Source organism: Heloderma suspectum, chromosome 14 (genome assembly GCF_057233095.1).
Source record: "Heloderma suspectum isolate Gila_16-S chromosome 14, 16-S_ref, whole genome shotgun sequence".
Taxonomy (NCBI): domain Eukaryota; kingdom Metazoa; phylum Chordata; class Lepidosauria; order Squamata; family Helodermatidae; genus Heloderma; species Heloderma suspectum.
The window spans coordinates 19,660,484-19,683,725 of record NC_139471.1 but is presented as its reverse complement, the minus strand read 5'-3'; the positions used below and the strand labels follow the sequence as shown (position 1 = coordinate 19,683,725).

The 23,242-nt window shown below is 43.8% G+C and overlaps 1 protein-coding gene across 1 annotated transcript in view; it reads left to right on the top strand.

Moving 5' to 3' along the window:
• SLC25A25 (solute carrier family 25 member 25) overlaps positions 1–23,242 on the top strand; it is a 59,435-nt gene that overhangs the window by 368 nt on the left and 35,825 nt on the right. The gene's annotated exons all lie outside the window — the stretch shown is intronic.

Below are 23,242 nucleotides of genomic sequence, written 5' to 3'. Positions count from 1 at the left end.
CGGGCTGGGCCGGGCCGCCGACCCGCCTCGCCCCTCAGAGCAGCGGCCCGCGTTCTGGCCCCCGGCGGGCTCCGCGCGGTGGTGTGGGCCAGGGCTCAGCGAGTGCTTGGGAGCGGCGGGTCGTATCCCACGTTAGCCCCGCGGGAGTAGACCCGTGGAAATGAACGAGGTTTAAGTTCGTTAGGACGAGCTCAAGGTGCCCTCTGAGTGTTTGGGAGCGATGGACAGTATCCAGTATCAGTCCTGTGTCGAGTAGACCCGTGGAAATGAACGGGATTTAAGTTAGGGCAAGCTTAAGGTGGCCTTTGGGTGTTTGGGAGCGACGGGTACTATCCCCTGTTAGCCCTGCTAGAGTAGACCCGTGGAAATGAACGGGATTTAACTTTGGATGAGCTTAAGGTGCAGTTGGGGTGTTTGGGAGCGACGGGTACTATCCCGTGTTAGCCCTGCTAGAGTAGACCCGTGGAAATGAACGGGATTTAACTTTGGATGAGGTTAAGGTGCAGTTGGGGTGTTTGGGAGCGACGGGTACTATCCCGTGTTAGCCCTGCTAGAGTAGACCCGTGGAAATGAACGGGATTTAACTTTGGATGAGCTTAAGGTGCAGTTGGGGTGTTTGGGAGCGACGGGTACTATCCCCTGTTAGCCCTGCTAGAGTAGACCCATGGAAATGAACGGGATTTAAGTTAGGATGAGGTTAAGGTGCCCTCCAGGTGTTTGGGAGCGACGGGTACTATCCCGTGTTAGCCCTGCTAGAGTAGACCCGTGGAAATGAACGGGATTTAACTTTGGATGAGCTTAAGGTGCAGTTGGGGTGTTTGGGAGCGACGGGTACTATCCCGTGTTAGCCCTGCTAGAGTAGACCCATGGAAATGAACAGGATTTAAGTTAGGATGAGGTTAAGGTGCCCTCCAGGTGTTTGGGAGCGACGGGTACTATCCCGTGTTAGCCCTGCTAGAGTAGACCTGTGGAAATGAATGGGATTTAAGTTAGGATGAGGTTAAGGTGCCCTCCAGGTGTTTGGGAGCGACGGGTAGTATCCAATGTTAGTCCTACGTAGAGTAGACCCGTGGAGATGAACGAGGTTTAAGTTAGGATGAGCTTAAGGTGCCCTCCGGGTGTTTGGGAGCGATGGGTACTATCCCATGTTAGCCCTGTTAGCGTAGACCCGTGGAAATGAATGAGATTTAAGTTAGGGCGAGCTTAAGGTCCCTCCGGGTGTTTGGGAGCAATGGGTAGTATCCAGTGTTAGTCCTATGTAGAGTAGACCCGTTGAAATGAACGAGATTTAAGTTAGGGTGAGCTTAAGGTGCCCTCCGGGTGTTTGGGAGCGATGGGTAGTGTCCAATGTTAGTCCTACTAGTGTAGACCTGTTGAAACGAATGAGAGTTAAGTTTGTTAGGATGAACTTCAGTCCCGTTCATTTCATTGGGTGTACTCTTAAGTGGGACTTCATCAACCCCTTAAATCCCAATTAGGAGTCCCCCACCTTATAAAACATATGGACAAGTGTGTGCATGCACTGATGTTTGTTAGTTAGTTTGTTTACAGTAGCTTTACGCCACCCTCCGGCCCAAAAAAGCCTCCCTCTGTCATAATACTAGAACCCAAAAGGGCCAACTTGTGAAACTCAGAAGGATTTTTGGGTGAGTCCGCAGCCCCGGCACCTATATCCCTCTTTGTGGACTCTCCCGGCTCCTGTTTCTTGGTCCCTCTGGGTACTATCCTGTGTTAGCCCTATGCATTCATTGAAATGAATGACACAAGTCAGTCATGACTGACTACGGCCCCATTTCTTTCAGTGGGTCTACTCTACATAGGGTTTTAGTTGGATTCTACCCTAAGGGTGCAGGACCTGAGAACTGGTGTCCCAGTCCAGGCTTCCTGGGGTCCCAGTCCAGCTAGCCAGGATTCCCCAAATGACCGTGCTCCAGTTGGAGTCTACCCTTTAAATCCAAATATAAGTCACCTTATAAAATCTGTACACATGTGATGCATATATTGATATTTGTTCATTTATTTATGGTGTTTTTACTCCACTCCTCAGCACAAAAAAGGCTTTCTCTCTCTTACTAGATCCCAGCGGGGTCATCCCATGAAGCTGATTGGTGGGAGATTCAGGGCTTAAAAGAGCTTTGGCTATGGGGCGGTATACAAATGAAATAAATACATTTTACAAAAGGAAGGACTTCTTCATACAGCACATAGTTAAACTATGGAATTGTTATGGTGTTCCATAACATGGTGTTATGGTGGCCACCAATTTGGTTGTCTTTAAAAGGGACTTGGACAGATTTATGGTGGGTAAGCCTACTAGTCCCAATGGCTGTATGATACCTCCAGTATCAGAGGCAGTTATGCCTGTATACACCAGTTGCTGGGGAACATGGGCAGGAGGGTGTTGTGCTCGTGTACTGCTTAAGGGTTTCCCATGGGTGGCTGGTTGGCCGCTGTTTGAGCAGAACGCTGGACTAGATGAACCCTTGGTCTGATCCAGCATGGCTCTTATGTTCTTATAAAGATTAATAGAGGGAGAGCTCTTGCCCTCAAGGCTTATAGTCTAAAAGACCCAAAACAAAAAGAAAAGAGATTGGGAGGGAGGAGGAAAAAATAGCAAAATCCAGGCACCAGTTCTTCATTTCAAAGTTCTGATTGGTGTAATTTCTGGCAAGGAAGGGCAGACCAAGATCCCTGCAGCTGTTCCTTCTTTCGCAGATGTAGGGGACCAGGTTGGTCTCCCCCTTGACATGATGTTCTTCCTGGGAGGCGGGGGGTACAGCCTCTCAATGGGCCTTGGTCCTCTGGCTGATGGATGAGACCAGAGGCTGCAGTCCCAGGGAATTGCCTGCTGGAGTTCAATGTTCAAACTTTAAATTTAATTGTATTTGAACAAAAGTCATGTCCCCAATATTATTTCACCATATTAAGAGAGCAATTCTGTGGACCCTAGACAGCGTGTGGGGGGGCCATAGGATAGTTTGTATTCCTGGATCTGAGCTCCCCTTCCCCTTGCAGCTGGCACTGTTCACTGGCTGCCTCTCCGAGGTCACAAAGGCAACTTTGGAGAGGAGGGAAATGGGGCAGTTCTGTGGGAGGGAAGGGGACAGGACTGTGGAAGTGGGGATACAAGTTATGCCCAGCCTCCGCCCACCCCTTAGGGCCCTAGTTAGATGGGCAAAAATGCCCATTTAGCAAAAATACAGAGTGGGAGAAGCTCTGGATAGGTTGCCCATCATCCTCTTGTGTTCGGAGGCTGGCTGGCATCCCGATAGGATTGGGCCCAAATTATTTTACCACATTTGTTGTTGTTTATTCGTTCAGTCGCTTCCGACTCTTCGTGACTTCATGGACCAGCCCATGCCAGAGCTTCCTGTCGGCTGTCGCCACCCCCAGCTCCCCCAAGGTCGAGTCCGCCACCTCCAGAATATCATCCATCCATCTTGCCCTTGGTCGGCCCCTCTTCCTTTACCACATTACCAATGGATTTACCATATTAAGTGATTACCCATCAGACATTGAATTCATCTTTCCTTTTCTTGTATCGTCCCAATACTGCCCTTATTTCTTGGTCCTCCTACAATCTCTGCCGTGATATTATATGCAGGCATACACACACCACTTAAGTCTTCCTATTAAATTTCAATTTGAAATAATTTTGAACAAAAATCATGGGTTATCCTAACTACATTAGCATATTAAATACATCAGAAATCAAGTTCATGTTTGCTTTTTCCACATCCTCCCAACTCATTCTTATTTCCTAGTTGTTCCTCCTCCAATCCCTGTCTTTATTTTTCCCCTGGATTTATTTATTACATTTCTGTACTGCCCAATAACCAAAGCTGTCTGAGCAGTTCACAACAATTAAACCCCAAAAATACCACACTAAAAAACAATACAAAAGTTTAAAGCTACAGTATAAAAATCATAATAAAAATAAAACCTAGCGGCATTGCAAAGATTTAAAATACAGTAACTGATTTAAAAACACAAACTGAAATACTAAAATGCCTGCAAAAATAAGGTCGTCTTCTAGTGCCGAAAAGAGTACAACGTAGGCTCCAAGTGAGCCTCTCCGGGTGGCCCGCTCCACAGCCGGGGTGCCACAGCAGAAAAGGCCCTCTTAGTAACTGCCCACCTCACTTCCTTTGCCATGGGCTCCTGGAGAAGGATTGCTGAAGACGATCTTGAGTTACATGTGGCAGGTGTAAATGGGAGGAGATGATCCTTCAGGTTACCTGGCCTCAAGCTGTTTAGGGCTTTGACTGTTAATATCAGCACTTCGAATTGGGACCAGAAGTGGACTGGCAACCAGTGCAGGTGGAAAAATACTCAACTAATACCCCATTGGCCAGACCCCGTTAATAATCTCGCTGCCCTATTTTGGATCAGCTGAAGTTTCTGAAGGCAGCCCCACTGCGTATAATGCATTGGAGTAATCAGACGAGAGGTTATCAGGACATGGATAAAGGTAGCTAGGCTATCTCTGTCCAGATAAGGACAGAGTTGGTATATCAGCCTAGGCTGATAGAAGGTGCTCCGTGCCATTGAATCTACCTGTGCCTCCAGTGATGGTACTGGATCCAAGAGCATTCCCAAACTACGAACCTGATCCTTTAGGGGGGGAACTACCCCTCCAGAGCAGGCTGAACATCGCTTAGCAAGGCAGACAGACAACCCACTAACAGTTCCTCTGTCTCGTCTGGATTGAGTCTTGGTTTCTTAGCCTTCATCCAGTCAATTACCATGCCCAGACACTGATTCAGAGCAGCCACCGCCACACATATATATACCCACACACGTGTGTACATGAATAAAACGTAACTTGATTTAAATATCAGTTTAAACAAAATGATGTCATCTTAAGTACCTTATCATATTTAAGCTGTTATGCATCAGAAATCAGATTCCTGTTTTTGATTTTCATATCCTCCCAACTTGTTCCTGGTTCCTGCTCCTACTCCAGTCCCTCTCCTTATCTTGTTCCTATTTGTGTGTATATATGTGTGTGAATAAAATATAAATTTCAAATAATTCTGAACAAGAATCAAGTCATCCTTATTTTTAAAGTTACGCATTAGGAATCAAATTTTAAAAATTACGAGATTTAAAGATCACAATCATTTTTATTTTTGTGTAAGTACAATCTGTGTACATGGTGCTTTACATCCCTTGGGGTAGGGATTTTCTCTTTGTACAGTCTAAAATAGACACAGGGAAATAAAAAAAGGGGTGTATGTGGTAGAGTAAACAGGTGGGAAGTATGGGTAGTTTAAATAATCACATACTTTGGTTTAGTTGTAGTATATCAACTAAATGTATTTTTGTTTTAATTTGGAACTTTATATCCTATTTTTCTTCTACTAGTGGAGCTCAAAGTGGTTAGGAGCGTAAAGATACATATATTCAAACCAATGTCAACCAGAATGATAAAATATTATAGCACATTCAGCTACTTTAAGGAGCTGGGTCTTTCCTACGTGCGAGAACATATATAGGGCTGATTAATTAACCCACAATTTGCCATGCACGAGCTGGTGTGAGCGAGCATACTGCTTCCTGTGCGTTCCTCACTTCTGCTTTTCAACACAACCTACCATTGGCATGGTTAATTGCTGGGTTGTTTAGCCCCTAAACAACCCAGCATTCTGGGTATGCATGTCACGCTGTACAGCATACAACCCAGAGGATTGTAGGTTGTGATTAAAAGCAGTGATGATCACGCCAGAGGCAGCTCTCCCACTCTGGGTCATGGACAGCAAATCGTGGGTTAATTAACCTATGATCTGTCATTACATGTGAACTAGGTCAATGTGACCAATCCATACTGGCTTTTTTTGGGGCAGATATTCCAAAGTGCCTCACCAAGAAGGTGCTGTTCCTTATAGAATCGTAGAGTAGGGCTGGAAGGGGCCTACAAGGCCATCGAGTCCAACCCCCTGCTCATTGCAGGAATCCAAGTCAAAGCATCCCTGACAGGTGGCTGTCCAGCTTCATCTTGAATACCTCCAGTGTGGGCGAGCCCACTACCTCCCTAGGTAATGGGTTCCATTGTCGTATTGCTCTAACAGTCAGGAAGTTTTTCCTGATGTTCAGCCAGAATCTGGCTTCCTGGAATAATGGGCTCAAGTTACATGTCCTGCACTGTGGGATGATTGAGAAGAGATCCTGGCCTTCCTCTCTGAGATAACCTTTCAAGTACTTGAAGAGCGCTATCCTATCTCCCCTCAGTCTTCTCTTCTCAAGGCTAAACATTCCCAGTTCTTCTAGTCTCTCCTCATAGGGCTTTGTTTCCAGTCCCCTGATCATCTTTGTTGCCCTCCTCTGATCCCTCTCCAGCGTGTCTGCATCCTTCTTAAAGTGTGGTGCCCAGAACTGGACAGTACTTAAGATGCAGTCTAACCAGTGCTGAGTAGAGGGGAACTAGTACTTCACTAGATTTGGAAGCTCTGCTTCTATTAATGCAGCCCAAAATAGCATTTGCCTTTTTTGCAGCCACATCCCATTGTTGGTTCATAGGCAGCCTGTGATCTACAACAATTCCAAGATCTTTCTCGCTTGTAGTATTGTTGAGCCAAGTATCGCCCATCTTGTAACTGTGCATTTGGTTTCTTTTTCCTAGGTGCAGAACTCTGCATTTATCCCTATTAAATTTCATTCTGTCTTCAGCCGAGCACTCCAGCCTATCGAGATAATTTTGAATTTTGTCTCTGTCTTCCAGGGTGTTAGCTGTCCCACCCACTTTTTTGTCATCTGCAAATTTGATCAGCATTCCCTGCACCTCCTCCTCCAAGTCATTAATAAAAATGGTGAAGAGCACTGGGCCAAGGACTGAGCCCTGCAGTACTCTGCACCTTACCTCTCCCCAGTTTGAGAAGATCCCATTGATAAGCACTCCTTGAGTCCGATTCTGTAGCCAACTGTGGATCCACCTGATAGTTGCTTCACCTAGCCTTGCCTCAGTTAGCAGAGGGCTCAAAGCAAGTGTTCAGACTCTGAAAAAGAGGGTTGTATTGGTACCTTCTAGTAGTGCAGTTTTTACATCTATGTGTTTATTGTAGTAGATGCACCTTGTCTATAGTGAACAGTGCATGAAGTAGAATCTTGGGAGTATATCCAGATTGCGTATAGTAAGACTACCATAGTAGTCTATAATCATGATGTCATGTTACAGTTGGATTGTAGACCCAAAAAATGATGCTCCAGCATTTCCTGATGGAAAACTTATAACATGCCAATATTCACTGCCCAGCTGCTGCTTTTTTCCACCTCATGATTGCCTATTTCTGATGGCTCACCTTCCTCTCCACTGTGGTGTGTTCACTTGCTGTATTAGTTACTCATAAATCTATTAGTTGGGGATGGTGGTATATGAATCTTCAGTGCATACATATGCATGTAAAAGCAAGTGCTCAAATGTTAAGTTGCCATCCAGCACTCCATCTGCCACTATATATACTGATCATTTTTAACTGTAGATACCATACTGCTGGGCTAGGATGTTTTTTAGTGTATCTTTAATGAAAAGTCAGTCTCTCTGGGCTGTTGCAGAGTAAATGAATACGGTACACAGCTGATGAGTACAGCAGATGAAGATACGCCTTCAGCAGTGTGTGGTGGTGGTGGTGGTGGTGGTGGTGGTGGTGGTGGTGGTGGTGGTGGGAGGCCTTGGCAGTGAACTATAATATTATAATTACACCATTAACATTGTCCCAATTTTTATCTGTGAAATGTTGAAGGTTATGGCTTTTCAGCGTGGGGGTAGATTGACAACAGAGTAATACAATCCAGTTATAAGGTAACATCATACATAATAGCCACGTTTGTAGATGCTTCACATAATACGCCTTCCAACATGTCACACAAGAAAATAGGGGTACCCTTCCATACTTGCAACATCCTTTTACATACCAAGGATTGCTGCCTGAGATCTAGCCCCACACATGCCAGCGAACACTGATAGACATCGTTGAAAGCTCTTCCTGGCTGACGGTATTCTGCATTAATTACTTTGCATTAATTAATTTACTTTACATTAATTTACTTTTACTCTGCATTAATTACTTTGCAATTACCTGTCCTGAAATAGCTTCTGAAGCAGGCATGTTAATAAACTGACTGTAGTGGTTTTTGTTTATGAAGCTTAAGATCTAAATGTATTTACTAAAATAGTGGCAATTCAAATATATCAAAAAAATGCTTACTCGCTGGTAGAGATGTAAAATCTCTGGAAGTTTTGAAGCCATGGAAAAAAACCTGGTTTTTCCTCTGTTTTTCAGAAAAAAGCAGAAATGTACAGACAATTGCAAAATAAGCAGTACCATTTTTTTTTAGCACTCTTTGCAGATCTAAAGTCATTTTGTTGCTTTAGGACAGCCTTCCCTAACCTGGTGCTCTCCAGATATTATGGACTTCATCTCCTATCAGCCTCAGGCAGGATGGCCAGTGGTCAGGAATGTTGGATACTGTAGTCCAAAACATCTCTAGGGCACCAGGTTGAGGAAGGCCACTTAGGAACTTAAACCATCCTTTATATTCCTGAAGTTATACTATGTATAAATTGGTTTGCTCATAAAAATATTGTTATATTTGAAAACTCTAAAAAGTGAGCTCAGTTAGTAAATTTGTAATTATTGCCTGAATAAACTATACTTCAAATTTTCTTATACCAAACATGATTAATTTTATGAGCATCTGAAGTTATACATTAACATATTTTAGGTTCCTAGTTTATGTTTGATGAGAGGGAGCTTCAGTAAGTTATCCCTGAAACATCTGAATCATTGTAGAAGCAGGAAGAACTGGAGGCAAAGGAAGACAAGCCCAGAAATACAGGACTTTGTAGAACAAAACCCAAACTGTCAAGAATGTACATTTTTCCACATTATGATAATGGTGACTCTATGCACATGTTGGGAAACTGAGCATGACTTGGAGCATCCCTACATGTTTATCAGCAAAAGATACATCGGATCAATATTTTTAATAAGAAATGAAAGAAATAACCATGCTGAGAATCTTACAGAAAGGATTAAACATTTTAATGGCTTCATTATTTCCAGACATTTTACATATCTAGTCTTTGTATAAAAGTTTTCTTATTTCATAGTTTTTAGAAATCATTTGGTGGGGAGTAAAGGCTTGGTAACAATATATGAACAGCTTGTCTTAAAGTCTAAAAATATTTCATAATCCAAAGCTGTTAATTTTTCCAGTATTTCAGAAAAAAACGAAAACGGTCCCTGGAAAACAGCCCCCCCCCCTTTGTTCTGGGTTTTCCCCCTCTATTCCTTCACATTTCTACTCCCTGGGTAGCTGAGTATTGGAGGGGCGGGTTGGGTGGTGGTGGTGATAGAGAAGCAGCGCACAGGCATTTTGTGTCAATATGCATGCATTTGCTGTTTATTGGTTCTGCTCAGAAATTTAGTATCTAGAGACTTGGAAGGGGGCTGAAACCTGAAGAACTCAAGTGTGTATATGTGCCTATATATACAAAAGTATCCCAAGCATCTTCTGTTTTACCTGGGACACATACGTGCAACTGGTGTATGTGGTTCTATAAACAGAAGTGACACTGATAACACCTGCACCCCACCCTTTTCCCAAGAACCTCAGATCTTTTGTGTTTGTGTTTTGTGTTTGACACTTATACATCATTTCCCCTTGTAGCTCCACATGTCTATTTTTCCTCAGATGTGTTATCACTGCTTCGAACACACAACGTGCAAGACGAGACTCGGCTATCCGCTTCTCAGTTACTTGGCATATCCACTGCCAGCAGTGTTAATCCACCCTTATGACTAGGCACATAGCCATGATTTCATTTTTTGTTCCTCCCTCTCCTTAGTTCCCTGTGTGTGGTCAAATCACAGTTTTTTTTATATACAGATTGTGCCCCCACATGCATGCACAGTTCCATGGCTAAACTGTTGTTCATGCTCTGGTCAGTCTTGACTGCTGCAACATTCTTCTTTTTGTCTGTCCCCTGTCCCTTGTAATGCATCTGTGTTCTCACATTTCTTCAGAATTCTGCTGTAACTGAAATAATGAATCTTCCATTTCTCAGACTTGCATTCCTTCCCATTGTGCATCCAATACAAATGCATCTTTAACTTCAAAGTTCTGCATTGTTTTGCCCTGTCCTGTGAACCTCACTCCTTCAACTCAGCCACCCAAAAATCTCCTCTCAGCTCTTCCCACTCGTCCATGCTGCCAGTTGTACCTGAACTCCTTTGAATTCTTCATGTGCCACCTCTTTTTTTTTCTCTCCTTCAAATTCATCCTCAAAATCTTAACTCTTCTATTAAACCTTTGGCATAGCTCCTTAGGTTTCACCTCCCCACTGGCACATAGCCCAAGTACATATATTTGCAGTTCATCATTTGCCCTTTCCCTTATTTTATCTTTCCCACTGTCAAAATCTAGATTTAAACTCATTGAGGCGGGGACCTGTATATTTGCATATGCTCCATGAAGTGCACGTACATTAGTGGTGCTATGTAAACAGTATTATATTGCACTGGCTCTCTGCTTCATCACGATTAAATTAATAGGCTTGTATCCAGTGGTAGCCCTACTTAGAATACACTCATTGAAATATATGGTACTTACGTTAGACTAACACTAGATATAACTCATAATCAGCTGCACATATATTTGGGCTAATACTATTGAATCCTTGTAAAACAGAAGCCAATTCCTCTTTTTGGGTGTGCACAGAGCCTTCTCACCTGAGTAAGACCATAACCTATACCTCTTTCTCCCACCGTGTACCTGGATTTAGTAAGAACGGCTTTTAGGTCAGGATTTTCCACAAGCAGATATGCAGGCATGAGAGACACACACACGTACGTACTTATGTTGGCTAGCTCCTTGGGACCCTCACCATGGAAAACCTGTTGTCTTCCACTTGCAGACCCTTCATTATTATCAGGAGACCCAAGAGGGCAGCTGAGTTCCTTGCTCCGTAGGAACATACATTCCAGTCTCTCTTGAGATGTGTGAAATAATAAATGTCTCTGCAGTGTTACATGGAGCAGTTTTGTCCTTTCCAGGACAACACCATCTTCTGTACACTACAGCCCTACAGGTGGCATAGGAGGGAAACTGTACTTGAGCATCTATGGGGGCAGGGAAGGAATTCTGTGCAGTTCTGCTGATGTTGTGGCTGGACATAACCATGAGTAGTGAGGTAGCAAAGGCAGCCCGAGAAAATACTTGGATGAAGTGGTCAGCCACATTTCGTTTAGTCATGGAGCTCATATGTGGGTGTCTAACACAACCTCCTTCCTAAAGCTAAACAGATCTGGATTTGGTTGGTGCCTAGATGGGGGATCACCTGGGAAACCTGCGTACATTAATGTGAGCCCTATGGAAGAAAGGTGGGATATAAATGAAATGAAATATGTCAGTGCATAAAAGGTTATTGGAGAAGGGACATTTTTTCACCTTATGAAAGCCAGTGTTGTACAGTGGTTAGAGTGTTGGAATAGGACTGGAGTGACCAAGTTTCCAATCCCCACTCATACATAAAGGCTGCTGGGTGACTTTGGGCCAATCACTCTTTCAGCCTTCTTCACAGGGTTGTTGTGAATAAAGGGCAGGAGACAGAGCTGCCTTAAAGGGAAGGTGGAGTATGAATGTCATAAGAAAGCCAGCAAATTGGAGGTACCAAGGAATAATCAGGGAGGTTGGAAGGCTTTTGCGGGGTTGAGTGCAGAAAGGCTGCTTTGCTCCTGGTGCAAAGGCTTTGAGTGGATGGTCCTTATAAAGGCTTTGAGTGGATGGTCCTTATTTTGTGCAAGGGAATAAAGCAAGTATATGGCTTGGGTTACTAGGGAAGTATTCTCTAGGAAGTAGCTCTTTCATTGTGGGTTAAGCAAGAAGATAGGTTTATGAGGCTTATGAATTGAAAGTTTGTTTGAGCAGTGCCATTTTTCTTGGTTCACAAAACTGTAATTAAGAATACTTAGATTTAAATAGTACATTTTAGGTGTTGCTTGCACCTAAAATACTCATCACAGTAAGAGGCCAACATTATCATCTCTCTCAGCTGTTTGCAGTAGGCTCATATGACCAGTGTAGCGCCTGATAGTCGCGAGAAAGCTTTGCCTCTGCTGGCTTCCAGCTGCCTCAGCTCGTGGTGAGAAGGCCATGTTCATCTGCTGTTATCATCTTCTGGCATGCTACCATAGATGTTGTTTTTGTAATGTTTGTGGTGGCACACCAGAAGCCAAATCCAGGCTAAATCCTTGTTGCATTGGATGGGCGTGGCCCATACGTTGGCTGCGCTTGCACAGAATGGAAAACCAGGATTCTGGAGAAAAGTCCAGATTCTCCACAACTAGCTTATTGCTTTGTTTGAACACGTTCATTGTGAGCTGGTGCAGATGGACATCGGCACAGGAAAAGCTTTCCTTGTGGCCACTGTAAGCAGAATCCACCCTTTTTACAGGGAAATTGCAGTAGTAAGGGACTGAAATTCCTGCATGGGGAATGCTTAAGGCAGAGACCCGCATTTGAGAACACTTTTGTGGGAAATACACAGTATTTGGAATCTTGTTGGACTTTTTCCCTTAAAAGAATGTATAATGGTTCTGTTTCTATTTTTTCATTCATTTTTTCTATTTATTACTAAGTACTTTTATACTACCCTTTGATAGTATTCCCAGGACGGTTTGCAAGAATGAAAAAATAATTGTGAAAACAAAAACATAATAATAAACTAAAAGCCATGAAATCATAAAAGCAGCACATTTCCATGTGAATTGTTTTATTTTGGGTTGACTGATTCCTGGCAAATGTAGTAATTTTCATCATTCTGCACCAAAGCATTTCCTTTCCCCCAAACTCATGATAGCTGTTCCTGATTCTCTTAATGCTAATTGTGAGGCAAAGTTTGGACTCTGGTGGGTGCTGGCATTGCACAGAAAATGTAAATCCTGATGCCAAGAACACTTGTCCCAAATGTGACCCTTGAGCATTATCCCTGCATGGCTGACATTAATTTTTGAAATCCCACCATTCCATGCCAATATTGGCATCCATATTTGCATGTTTGGGGTCAGATGTCTATAGTTCTGTTCTGGTGCCAGTTGTCTTGATAGTAGCTTCTGATTTCTTACGTGACCAACCACATGCCCTCTCGATCCCTGCCTCTCTTGGCTAATAAAAGCTAGCTGAGGGGGTATGACTGGGTGAGTTCAGGGAGTGATAAATGCTTCCCTGTGGGAAGGGGTAGTCCCTCCTGCCCTTAAGGAGGCAGTAGTGTGACCACTCCTGAAGAAGCCCACTTTGTACCCAATGGTTTTAGACAACTACTGCCCAGTTGCAAATACCCCTTTCTTGGGGAAGGTACTAGAGAGGGTCGTGGCGGAACAACTGCAGGGACTCTTGGAGGATACTGATTATCTAGACCAATTCCAGTCGGTTTTGACTTGGTAATGGGACTTGGTCATCCTGATAGATTACCTTTATTGAGAGAGGGACAGGGGGAGTGCAACCCTGTTAATTCTGCTCGATCTCTCATGGATCCAGGAGGATGCCATGGTCGATGGTATCAAAAGGTGATGAGATTCACCAATTCACCAATGCCCGTGGGGTGGGCATTGGAGGCACTGTGTTACATTCGTTCCGGTCCTACCTGTTTGGGCCGATTTCAGAGAGTAACACTGGGTGACCATTCCTTGGCCCCTTGACAATTGAGCTGTGGGGTTCTGCAGGGCACCATCCTGTCCCCAATGTTGTTTAACATGTATGAAGCCACTGGGAGCAGTCATTAGGGGATTTGGAGCCAAATTCTGTCAGTGTGCTGATGACCCACAGCTCTATCTTCTTGTGACATCTGAATCAGGTGAAGCTGTGCAAGTCCTGGATCAGTGCCTAAATGCAGTAATGGGCTGGATGAGGGCCAATAAACTGAAATTGAACCCTGCCAAGACGGAAGCCCTGTGGGTGAGCGGTTCATGGGTCTGGGAGATAGGCTCATTGCCTGTTCTGGGCAGGGTTGCACTCCCCCTGAAAGATCAAGTTCGTAGTCTGGGGGTACTCCTAGATCTGTTTCTGGAGGCCCAAGTGGCCAGGAGTGTCTTTTAGCAGCCTCAGCTGATTTGCCAGCAACGGCCTCTCCTGGACAGGGATTGCTTGCCCACAGTGGTACAGGCACTCATAACCTCAAGGCTGGAATACTGCAATGTGCTCTATGTGACACTGCTCTTAAGGCTGCTCCAGGAGCTGGAGTTAGTACAGGGCACAGCAGCTCAGCAGTTATCAGGAGCTGCCCTTTTCAGCATGCAACTCCTTTGCTGAGGGAACTGCATTGGCTGCCTGTTTGCTACTGGGCCAGGCTTAAGGTTTTGGTACTAGTGTATAAAGCCCTAAACAATTTGGGACCAGGATATGCGAGAGAGTGCCTTCTTCCTTACCAACCTGCCCTATCACTGAGGTCATCAGAGGGCATGCTCCTGGTGGTTCCATGTGGACCTAGGGCCTGATTGGAGTCCGAGCGCCTTCTTCCTTACCAACCTGCCCAATCACTGAGGTCATCAGAGGGCATGCTCCTGGTGGTTCCATGTGGACCTAGGGCCTGATTGGAGTCCACCTGGGGAAGAGCCTTCAGTGTGGTGGCTCCCTTCCTATGGAACTCCCTGCCTCTTGGAGGTCGGGCAGGCATCAACGCTTGGTTGTTTTCGGTGCCTCGTGAAAACAGCTCTTTAACAGGAAGCCTTCCTTGGTTAATCAGCCTTGGTTTTATTGGCACTTGGGGTTTTTCTTAAAGAATATTTTTAATATCATGTTCCATTCTTTATATCTTTTGTTTATTTTATCTCTTGTTGTTCACCACTCTGGAATCTGTTTAGATGTGGCGCAGTATACAAATGTTGTAAATTAAATAAATAAATTTCTTACGAGCCCTACTTACTACATTCCAAAAACTACTTCTGTGTGTATGTTCTGGTTTTACATGATCCTTATGAGACTGGTACTATCAGTGAAGTACTTCAGCTACAGGAAGGGCAAATAGAAAACCAGTTGATTTAAGATGTTAGGTTAAAATGCAAATTTCTTGTTTCTTTTTTCCCCCTTTGGCCGGCATTTACTCTTCCTTTTTCAACCCAAACAGAACAATGCATTTAATTTTACTTATTACATTTCTATGCCACCCAATAGCCAAAGCTCTCTGGGCAGTTTAGAGAGATTAAAAATCTTAAAAATACAGTAATTGTACAAAATATAAATACAGTTTATATGCAGACATATAAACCGACAGCAGACACACATACATACATCCACATAATTTTAACAATAATTGGGAATTGCATTCTGAAAGTGTGGAATTGATGTTGAGGGGTAGGTGCAAATGTTGTGGGACTCATAAACTTGTAAAAAATGCCCACACTTAGACAAACATGTAGGTGAAATTGACCTGATATTTAACCTTATCATTTAGACACAGCCTTCAGCTGGTTCATCATGTGAATAGTATTTAGATTGGCCAGTATATTACTTTTCATTACAAATACCTTTTTTTGCTTTTGCAATAATCAAATGCTGCCATAAGGAAAGATATGCAAATATTCTGTGCTTCTGCTGTGTAATGATGATGTCTGCTATGAACCTGTTTACTGTCACTAAATTTGTACTTGTAACTGTGCCTGTCACTTTCATCTCACCACTTCCTCACTACAGCATTCTTCCATCTACACTTGTGCAAAATTCTCATCTGGACTTTCATCTCTTCTCTCACAGAGTCTGGCAACTCTTCTGTCACTTGTCTTCTCGTGTATGAGCTGTCTAGATTCCAGCATGTGAGCTCTGCTACTTCACTTCTCACGTGTTTAAAGGAGTGGGACCAGCTAATTCCCACTACAAGATACAGTGGCTGGTGTTTGTTTGGAGATCCCATTAGAAACTTTGGCAGCTGGGTTCAAAAATCTCTGGAATCATCTTCAGTTGATCTCAAATAAACCATACTGACTTATGCTGTGCTATTGTGGCAGCGGATGGCTGTCAAACAGATGAACTGCCTACTATACTATATTGATCCTCTTTTTTAAAATTGACTGTGACTGTTTCTCCTTTGACTTAAAGGTCTCTGCATTTCTAACTTTGTTGCGGTGTTGTATCTTTCTGTGAAATATCTGGGTGGCATGTATGAGGTGCCAGAGATGTAAGGTACTATATACAAATGGTGGTGGGAGTCGAATGTTTGGGTGGGTGTGACTTTCATCCATGGAACAGGTAAGAGACAGCCTGGGGTTTTGATGTCAGTGCTGGCTAACTTTCAAACTGACATTGTTGGCCTGGATTATGTCAGTGCACTTTTAGTCAGCTCCCCCCAAATTTTGGCTAGTGATGGCAGCAAGGCATTATTTGTGGTCACTGACCCCCACCCCTTTCCCCAAATCCTCTGTCACATGCTGAGGATTTGGGGGGGCGGGCTGGGTTAGCCTTTCATTTCATGCCAGACAGTGATCGTGAGCAAGACTCTTGCTGCTTCTTAGTGTCTCTGAACCAAGCGTGCTGGGGCCCAATCCAGCCCACCCCCTGCCCTCCCAAAGCCCCTCCCAGAGCAGACTCACCAGCTTATCTCAGAGAATGGATATAAGCTGGGGAGTCCCCTGCACCAGTTCACACACAGTGCAGAAAGGAGCAGCCCAACTTGGCCGGGCCTTGCAGGAGTTGGCCAAGGCCCTTCCTCTATGCAGAGAGAGGCATAGAGTTCTGTGCCTCTCTCTGCATGGAGGAGTGCCCCCTGGGCAGGGCAGATGATGTCATGGGAGGGGAGGGGTTTCAAGGGGAGGCCCCTCCCCTTGATATCAGCTGGTCTGCCAACTTGGTCCAGAAGGGGCCATCTGGGCCCTGGCCCAAGCTGCTTTAAAGCTTGGTGTAAAGCAAGAATAATCCCTTCCATGTCTTCTCTGTGTGTGCCATGCAATATGGAGAGCAGGCAATGAGGCTTCTCCCCCCCCCCCTTTAAAGTTGTCTTCATTGCCCAAAGAGCTTAGGTTAGAGGTCTTTCAGTTTATGCTGGGTACAGTTGGGGGCAGGCCAGAAAAATTGTTATCACTGTGTTGTACCAATTGCATTGCTGTTCTGTGCATTTCATATTTTATTATTTAAAGTGTGCTTTACATTTACTACACACATGTTTATGGGTCTATAATTGTGTTGTAGTTGAGTGGAATTTGTGACTTGTTCGTTATATTGCACCGTTATATTGTAATGTCTTGCAGTTGGAGTTTCTAATTAAACTTTTATTTTTGCATTCCTTTTCCTTTTCTGTTTGTAGAGTTATCAATACTTCTAGCACACCTGGAATGTACTGGAATAGAATCAGTCTCCATGATGTGCTAGTTCTGTTCTTGATTTTAATTAGCAGGAAGCATTTTATATGGGAGCTTTCCAAAATGGCATGCCCCACCTGCAGTCTGAAGTAGTTCAGTCTATTCTTACTACCCCAAGTTTCTTCCACTTCATACCTTTTTATTTTCCTGAATCCCAGAACTATCTGGGATATAAGCACAAATAAAACTGCAAAACATGTTCTTTGAAAATTTAAACACTTTGAATGAAATGTCTGTTTTGTTACAGCCTGACCTTGTGTCCTGCTGCTTAATGGCTAGAGTTCAGGCATCAGTACAAGGTGCTCTTCTCTTTTTTAAGTTTTATGTATTAAAGTTAAACATATTACAATATATGCTGCATGCATATATGCTAATACATCCAGAAGGTTCTACATATTATAGAGCTAATATTTTTCTTTAACAAGATATAATTTCATAACTAAATATCTGTCTCTGTAACATATAATATCTTTAATACAGTTAGTATCATTTTCAGCATTACTTTTCCAATATTTTGATAATGGTTTTTGGTTCCAGTGCTGAATAAATCCATACCGCCATTTTAAAGAGTCCTTTTTAGTTACCATATCTTCCCACAACGTCTTATGAGACTTTATGCACAAATACTCACTTGTCAGATACCTTCCTCCCTTGCTGCTAAGGATGGCATTACTTGTTTCTTCCAGTGTTTAGCCGCCAATTTCCAGGCAGCTTCCAGCATATTCCTTACCATTTTCTTATGCTTACTAGGTATATCATTCAGTCTTCCTAATAATATAACTATTCTTGACCTGGCCCTGCTGTGTGCAGCATAGTGCAAGGGGACTGGGGGCGGAGGGGGAGAAGAAAGCCGCTGATTTCTAAAAGTCAGTCAGAGCAGCCCATCAGCTTTGCAGTGATAGCTTAGCTTTGTACTCACCAAATATCATAGGGTATTTAGAGATGCTGCAGTGTGGCTGGGCTGAGTTGGCTGGCTCTTTCCCATTTTGCCTATTCGTTTCAACTTTCCAGGACAGACCTTTGTGCTGCTCAGGTGGATGGGTGATATTTCCTTGGATATCCATCATGCAGTTACACCAGTTACACTTTGTCTTCACATCAGCTGCAGGATGATCTTGCAGTAGAGCTAAGAAACCCCTATAGTGAGACATGGCCCTCACCATCCGAGGAGCATGATCATAATTTGTATAGGGAGGAAAGTGGGGCACATTTTATCTTGTATGCCTCTGGTTGTGTACCCTGTCTGCTTGGTATTGGTATCACCAATTAGAAAAACTGTGCTCAGGCCAATGGTTTACACCATCTAAAATAATAGAACAAATACATGGTGGCATTTAACAAGTGGTCAGTTATCGTCCTAGAACTCCATTGATATGTGATCTCTTGTGTATCACATGTCTACTCTGGTTGGCAGCAACTCTCCAACATCTCTGGTAGAGATCTTTCACATCGCTTGCTGCCTAATGTCCATTTCACTGGAGATGACAGGGGTTGAACCTTTGACATGTCATGTATACCAGGATATTTTTGTGAGTATAGTTTCCTGTAGACTGTATTTATATCTTGCCTTTTGGCTCAGAAGGGCCATCATAGTGGTTCTTGAGGGAAAGCTATAGCAGACTATGACCATCAAAACAAGAAAGTTTAACACGCCAGACAGCCGCAGAAAAAACAACAGGGTAAAACCTAAAATCAGAGAGAGAGGGACTGTGTGCTGCAGTGGTCACACACTTCTGAATGAATGAAGATTATTAATTTTGCTTGGCACACTTACCATAGCAGCTGCATGACTGGGCTGCTTCAGGATTTGGCTAGACATGCTGCTGACTGAGAAAGGGCTAACTTCTACATCATCACAGTAATATACCAAGGAAATTGCTTAGCAATCTTTCTGTCTGTGCTGGTTAGTCTGCCTTGAGCCACAGGGTTCTGGAGGCCTTTGCCTTGGGGTATGTTTGGAAAGTGTTTCTGGCTGGCTAATGCTCATTTCAGCTCAAGAAAGTGACACATTCTACAGCTGATGGCAGCACAATCCATCTTGGAAGAGGTTGGAAGAATGCTCTTAAGTACTTATTCAAAGCCCTCCTTTCCTCCTCAAACACAAAGGCCTTTTTAAAGGGAAAGCACCTAAACCTGATTGCGTCATTTTATTAGGGACATGTTTTTGTTTCCTTGGAAATGTATAAGAAAGCTGGAGACTGATATTTAACCCAGTGCACTTGGAGGAAACCTAATATGAGGGAGTGCTAAATCCCATTCTGCCAGTTGGCTGGTGCAGAGTCCTGGTCTCCACAGGTCCAAAATGAAGTGGTAGAATGAGCTGGACCACTTCAGACTGCAGGTGGGGCATGCCATTTTGGAAAGCTCCCCTGCATAAAAAAGCTTCCTGCTAATTAAAAACAAAACTAGAACATCAGGGAGACTGATTCTATCCCAACCTGTTCCCTGCTGTCCTAGTTTTCTGATCAAAGTTATTTAAGGGAGCATATAAATTTTTTATTCCCTTTCCCCATGACTGAAATGATGCAGTTCATTCTTCTGCCTTCCTTTGTTCCTTCTTAGGCCAGGCCTTAATTTTCTAAATTGAAAAGGGCTCCAGCTACTAAGACATGCCATCAGCCTCAGCCCAAGGGTCGGCTCCCAAGTTCACATTGTTGCAGCACCCGCATACAGTTTGGTCAGTTCTCTTAACGGTGTGGATTTGTCCACTATACCCCTTAAGGACAATTTTGAACATTAATAGCAAAATAACTAATAAAATATGCCATACTGGTAAGTAGTACATAATGGTGTTCAGTCCTGTTCAGACTGTGCTACAACTTGTATCGTGAGGGTTACCTTGAACGAAACACAGGTGTACCCTACACTGCCATCTTTGACAGAGAAATGTTAAAGCAAACATAAATCAAGAAGGGAAGGAAGAACCTCATTTTCCTGCAAGTCAAAATTGTTATGCTTGGGTTTTACTGTTCTTACACTGTGATCTGAGATAAATGTAGCTCACTGCAGTCCTTGGCAGACACTTGGGTTCCAGCTTCTCCCTGAGCGTCCAAAATATCACATGTAACTTGTGAAAGCTGCAAGTGATATTCTGGAGAACTGTCTTTTGGGATAGAGATTGCTACAAACCATCCATATATTTCATTGCTTATATTGGTGGCTTTCATCAGACATCTCAGAGTGGCCTCTCACAAGCCTGGCACCACTGATTCAACCTGAGGCTGAAGGCAGGTGCTGCGTAATGTCAGCTATAACTTTCTGTTGAGCAGGAATCATAATCAGGCTGCTTTTCTTCCATACCCCACTTCTCCCTTCACATAAGGTTTGGATCCAGATTGAGTCATGCTTAGAGTAGAGCGATTGAAATAAATTTATTTATTTTTATTTATTGCATTTATATCCCGCCTTTTTTCCTCTTGCAAGGAACCCAAGGCGGCTTACATTATCCTCCTCTCCATTTTATCCTCACAACAACCCTGTGAGGTAGGTTGGGCTGAGAGTCTGTGACTGGCCCAAAGTCACCCAGTGAGCTTCCATGGCCAAGTGGGGATTAGAACCCGGATCTCCCGGCTCCCAGTCCGCCACTCTCACCACTACACTACACTGGCTCCCTAAATAGGACAAGTTAGTCATGACTAACTTAAGTACAAATGTTAGGGAGAAACATTCTAAGCTAGCTGTCCTCCTGACATGTTTTCTTTGTGGAAGGGTGTTTTTTTTTAAAAAAAATGTATAGAGGAGCATTCTGTCATGTGAGCTCCCACCTGCAGTAGTACAGTCTAGATGCAGGGTTACCACTTCAGTAAGAACTGGGTCTTAATCTTGAACTAGGGAGGCTTACACAGAGGATCATAGAAGCTATCCTTGGATAGATATGGAGCCAATTTGGACAGTACAAACAGTCAGAGGGGAAGCCTGAGTGACTTGCACTTACAGAGTAGATGCACGAGACTCTGTTTTGCTTGTTATAGTGGGCCTACAAATCACTTACGATTCCTCCGTTGATGCTGGTTCACCATCTCTCCATTAAGTTAAATGATGCCTGTTATAAGGCGAATATATACCACTACTACATAACTTTGAGGACTGAAACTGAGAGACTGGTTAACAACCTGGCACTATCTGCTTCTTGCCTAGCCGTTTGCTGTTTGTATGCAGTTACCTGTTGCTTAAGGGTTTTTCTCTCTTTTAATGCGATAGAATATAACTTAATTTCTGTCCCCAACTCCTGAGTAGCAAGTAGTATTTGGGGGAGCTTGTGCTGCCTTTCTCAACACAATACAAACTTCTTGCCCAAGGCTACACGTACCATAACACCTCATTCTTCCTGTTCATAGCACTCTCTTGGAATGTGTTTGAAGAAAAACCGGGGCAGGGGGAAGAAGTCTTCTCACGTGCAACTTGATGGGGGGAGGGGGATGACCCAGAAACCACTTAGTATTCGGATTTGGAGCATACTGAAAGAGAAGTGTTAGGTTTTCTAATTTAAGCAGTTTCAAATCAGGCAGCAAAAGAAATGAACCATATACTGCATCATTGGCATTGTCAACTGCAGTTTATTCTTTGTCTTCAATGCAGAGAAATCAGTCCTAAGCTTTTAGGATGCGTTTACTCGGAAAACTCTGCTGGTAGTGCTTAATTAAAGCTTTTGTTTGTCTAGGTGTTCTGAAGCCTCAGAATCTCTGTATACTGTTAGGAGAGGTGATGGAACAGTGTGCACAACATCACCTAGTATTCTGGTGTGCCCCAAGGCAGCTCATGTAGTGTAGCCAGCAAGCTAGTGACCCATAAGGTATTGTACTCAGTGTGGGTGAATAGCTACCACTGCCATAGCGGTATTAGTACATTAAGCCCATTGATTCCTGTACAATATCTTTCTTCCTTGTTACCCATGGAAAGAACCAAGTGTTGGGACTGACTGCACAGGGATGCTTCTTAGCAGCTGGCAGAAGAAATCCTTAAGCACTGGCTTAGGAGGTAGGTGATGTTCTCTTAGGATACTTTGCCACTTCTCCAGTCTATTGAAATTCACGGCTCTGCCTCTTTCAGGCGCAGGAATTCTGGGCTTTGGCCAGAACTTCATGAGGCGATTACACCCCTGCTGATTCCTTTCCGCCCCACCTATTCCCTTCCACAAGTTGTGGGTCCTGCTAATTATGTTGTGCAAGCGGGACCAACCACTTATGCAAGGAAGATGTACTGCTTCCCAGGGGAAGCCTGGAAATGAGCGGAATGCTCATTTCTGGAAGGAGGCAGACCTGGAGCTCCCTCATCTGAAGCCCGCCAACCTGCCTCCTTCCAGAAACAACTGTTTCCACTTGTTCTGGGTTGCCCCGGAAGTGCTACATTGCCTTTGTGCAAGCAGTGGGGGCTGCTCACACAACGCAATCAGCAGGGCTGGAAGTGCCCCATTGGATTCTGCCCTTTGGTTGCATACCAGCCTGTGATTAGCAAGCTTAGTGTCCTTGGAAATTATGCCACCTCCCTTGTAGTCATGTCAAAGGAAATTGAGGCAGCCGTACACCTAAAACAACAAAAACTTGTTAAGTGTTTCCTATAGCACTTTATATTAAACACTGTGTGTGAATACAAATGGTCTTGCCAAGTGTTATTTTTAAAGCCTGCAATAGAGAGATTAGTTTGCCTCTAATACTGAAGACTGTGTAAGGAGCAATTTCAGTGTTTCTTAGAATGTGACAATTTAACACGCCATTTGCATCCTGTGTTTGAAGATCATTTGGGATGGGACCAGAACGATACACCCTCTTGCAAACTGAGCGAGAAAGCTCTAGTGCAGAATCATGTGACTGCTTATCTGCAGCATGCTGCGTTGCTCTTCCCCTTGGCTCAGTGTTTCTAGGAGAGCTTTGAAACCTGATGAGTCACTGCAGAGTCAC